We start from the raw sequence: 4,897 nt of genomic DNA on the forward strand, positions 1-4,897 counted from the left end.
CATTGCTGTTATCGTGTCCAAGTGTGAACAGTTGCATTCAGTTTGGTCATATATTGACTCATCATTATTTTCTTCTTCATTTTCAGCAATTACGTCTGCAATTATTATTATTATTATTATTATTTAAGCCAAAAACAGAATCACCGTCTTAACCATTAACTAACGTGATCAGGTGATTCCGACACTTCTCAACAGTCTAGCCATCTTTTCACGATGTCCAGACCGTGACCCCACACACTTTCTGTATGTACGGTGAAATGCTTGTGGTCCATCTCCACGATCCCTCCCACTTGCCTCTACAAGAGACTCCAGTGTTCGATGGACAATTTTCATGTCGGTATGGTCCTTCAGTATGTTTATGGATTTTTCTTGGATTTTCTCGATTTTTAGTTGGTTCGTTGCCGCCAGGTTACAGCCCCAAGCAGCACATGCATAGCCTATTGTTGGCTCGATATACTGCTTGTAAAGGGTCTCTACCCCTGGCGGACAAGTTCTCCCACAGTTCGAAAGAAAGGCTTTCACAAGATTGATTTTCTTTATACAAGTTGACACGATCGATTCAACATGAGGTGAGAAACAGAGGAAAGTGTCAAACGTTACACCCAATATCTTCTGTGTTTTCTTTTGTGGTATTGGGACTCCATTCAGCGTGACTTCAATAGTTTTCGTCCCCATCTTCCTGTTTTTCGTGAATAGGGTGACTGCTGACTTTTCGGAACATGCATGTAGTCTGTTTTCATATAGCCATCCATATAATTCGTCCAGTATTCTTTGTAGTCTTTCCTTCGCGTATTCGACATTTACATCCCTTGATGCGACAACTATGTCATCGGCATAGGAGAGTAGTATGTCATTATTATCCATAGGAACCGGGAGATCATTCAGAAACAAGTTGAAGAGGGTCGGGGATAAAGGAGAACCCTGGGGTACACCATTGGGCAAAAAGCGTGATCTTGAACTCTCGTTCCCGACGCACACTTTCCCACGACGTCCGCTCAAAAAATTCGCTATCCATAGCTTCATAGGTGTAGAAATATTTGTACCAAATATCTTTTGAATTAGGATCTTCCTTGGGACGGAGTCAAACGCTTTTTGAATGTCGATAGTGCATACAATTGATTTCTCCTGCAATTTCTTCTTTTTGTGTCCTTCATTTATGAAATCTGTTAGTGTGGTGAGGAAGGAGGTCGTTGACAATCCTTCCTTGAATCCATGTTGAAATGTGGATTGTGGGAGGAAAGGGCGAATATGTTTTAGGACCAGTTTTTCTAAGATTCTTGACAGCACACATATAAGGGATATTGGTGTCCAAATTTTCTTTCTCACTGTTAACTAAAAAATTTGAACTAGGAATCTGTTGCCGACAGTTATTAATTGTTTCCCAACAATTCGTTATTGTTTCAGGATTTAAATTTTGCCATGTTTTTCCAACAATTATTATGACATGACGAAGATTTATTTTTTTTAAATTAACAATTTGTAACTCAACGTCCTCAAAATAAAGAGTAAAATCCAATAAAGCGTTAAGATAATTGGACTTGAAAGATTTAATAATACCCATGTCTAACGGTTGAATTAATGAGGTTGTATTTTTTGGGAGAAAAAACAATTCAATGTTGGAAAGATGGATATATTTGTGACAGCTTGCGTTATCAAGTAACAAAACAATTTTTCTCTTTTGCGTAATCATTTGTTCATTTGTAATGGTGAGCCATGTAATAAATATTTCTGATGTCATCCAACTGTTTTTAGATGATGAATATGAAACTCCATGTTCTTCAGGGTTAAAGTTTTTCATACAACGTGGGGATTTATATTTTCCTACTAACAATGGCTTCAATTTTTCGCCACAAGCACTGACCGACAAAAGAATAGTGAATTTTTCTTTACTCCTTTTAATTCCGAAACAATCTTCATCCGAACTTACAAATGATTTTGAAGGTATCCTTTTAATATATAACCCAGTTTCGTCGCAATTAAAAATATTTTGAAGACCATATTCTTTTACGTATTCATCATACTTGGAAAAAAACATATCAAGCGAAGAAACATCGGAAGAGTTTTTCTCTCCACTAATTGTCTTAAATGACAACATATGTCTTTTCTTAAATTTTTCCAACCAGCCATTGGACCCTTTGAACGCCGAATAATTCAACATCCTTGCTACTTTGGAAGCAATATTTTTTAAAAGAGGACCGGACACAGGAATAAATTCTTCCCTTGTCTTGGTGAAAGCCTCAAAAACAATTTTATCCAATTTTTGGGATAAAGTATGAGGAGAGCGTTGAATATTTCTGGGAAAATCTGTTTGAACAGCCCCAGTATTAAAAAAATTGAGATAATTTTTTTTAATACGTGACACAGCGCCTAAAAACTTACATTAATAAAAAACCTTTACTAATTTTGTACTTATCTACAATATCTCGTTCAGTAAGATGTTTATTTTCACTTAATTCCTTGGCAATTTTGATCTTTAACTCAAGACTAAGCTTACGAGCCATAACAACAAGAATACAAAAATTACACGAGGCTTCCAAATGAAATTTTATATAATTAATTTTAATTTTAATAGCAAATATGTATATAAATTAAAAATCCTGTGCCCCACTTAGAGGTTCCGGTAATTTCTAAATTTGGAAATTACCGCATAAAAATTATATCCTTTTCAAACTACCCCAAAAATAGAGGTTTCCCCAAAAATAGAGGTTCCCCAAGCCAGAGGTCTGCCCCAAATGGAGGTTATACTGTATTATTAATAATAATATTGTTAGTTTGTTCTTGTCCAGGTAGAGCACACATCGAGATATTAGCACGTTGCATAACAGACTATATTGAGGAATGTATTATGTCGCGCCCCACGCTGGCGACCATACCACGCCGGCGACCAAGGTGACCTACATAGTTGACAGCGTGACCTACATTGTTTGACATTCAATTAAAAACGAAAATAATTTATTATAAAAAGGGTTTAGCGGAATTTTAATTAGAAAAATGGTATCTTCCAAAAGATGTTGTATTAGTATAGTCTCAATCCTTAGGTTACGTGAAAAATGACAGTGAATACCAAAATATTGTAAATGCACTACTCCAAATACCCGTACAAACTACATCCAAATTCGAAAAATACAATGTTAATAAAAAAGTGAATCAATTTATGATAATTGATGATCGGTATATTTGATATTCCTAATTCATAGTCTTTAATTAAAGGACGATAATAATCAAAAACACAAATTGGTTATCTGTTTCGACAATGAAATGGAGATGAAGACACTGGCATTCACTATTCACCAAGAATGCCACTGGGGAATACTAAAGCTTCATAAGAAGTGCTGTGAATTTTATTTTACTGTGAAACGCCCTATTATCAAACAAATTATAAAAGAATGCGAAATTTGTAAATTTGCTGCGCCGTTAAAAGTATTTTTCATTAAATTTAACACTGTGATTCATGAAATACTAGGTTATAATCTTATTTATAATTTAGATGAAAATATTGAGGCATCGTTTGTCCAAGATGAACTCAATAGTATTATTATTATTATTTTAACCCAAGAATCACCAACAGTTAATTAGGGTAATTAATTAGGTGATTCCAACAATCCTCAAAATCTTTCTCAGCTTTTCCCGATGTTGGACTCTGGACCCAACGCAAGTGCAGGACGGGCGGGGAGCAGTTTTTGTGAGGAATTGGATCGGGGTGATGTGCTTCTGATTGTTGAAGTCTTTTGGCAGGTGGTCTTGTTGGATGGCTAAGAAACCCTTTCCATCTTTCTTAATAAGTAAATTTACGATGCATTTATTTTTAGAAACGAATAATAAAATTTTTAATTTCACTCCTCCAGACATGAATTCATCTTATTTTAAAAGAATGAATAAAAAGATGGGAGTACACAGGTCAAAATATGATTTTGAAATAGGGAATGAGGTATAATTGAATAATAACAGTTTAGATTCGAATCTTAAAAGATTGTGGGATGAATCCGTCATTGAATCCCCATATGAAGAAAAGGGAAAAGTAAAAAATATAATGTCTAATAAAAGATTAATGGTTAGTTGTCTTTCCAAACATTTAGATTGAATTACGAAATGAAACCAAGATAGTTACTATGAATAGAGTTAAAAAATGTTAAGGTTTTTGAATATTTTGCAATTATCTTGAGTCAGTAATTAGTGTCAAACTATATGGGTCACCCTGTCAACTATGTAGGTCACCTTGGTCGCCAGCGTGGTATGGTCGCCAGCGTAGTTCGCGACATATTATAATATTCACATAATGTGCAACTATGAGTTTTCAATCTAAAATTATATAATGGATTCCAACTTTCTAAACATTTTAATTTAATGTTTATTTAAGAGTAACATATGAAGAACATTATTCCGTACTTAGTCATTTTTATAGTTCTACTTTCCTGTTCGACTAGCCATTGACAAAATAAATGACTTAACACTGCTAGTTGATTTCTACACAGATGACTGAGTGCCATAATGATTAAACTATTATTGATGTTATTATTGATGATTTAACGTTATTTCTATCAAGATTTATTTTTAATTATAATTAAATTTTAAGCTATAAAAAGTTCCTATGCCAATCAATTTATAGTTTTTATTGCAATGGAATTAATTCAGCCATCTTGTTTATTCAATTTATTAAATCAAAAAAGTACATTTCCTTGGTTGAGCAATAAAAATTATTTAGTATTGTATGGTAAGTTCATTTATGTTTAATATTAGATGTACGCACTAAAGAAAGCTATTATCGAAATCACATTAAATCTGCCAAATTAGCTAAAAAAGTAATCTTTCTATGAAAAACTATAGGTAAAATTCAACAACGCACAAATAAATGTGCTCAATTATAAAGAAGATTTGAATTGTAAAATTCATGTAATAA

Source organism: Octopus sinensis, unplaced genomic scaffold (genome assembly GCF_006345805.1).
Source record: "Octopus sinensis unplaced genomic scaffold, ASM634580v1 Contig10522, whole genome shotgun sequence".
Lineage (NCBI taxonomy): Eukaryota > Metazoa > Mollusca > Cephalopoda > Octopoda > Octopodidae > Octopus > Octopus sinensis.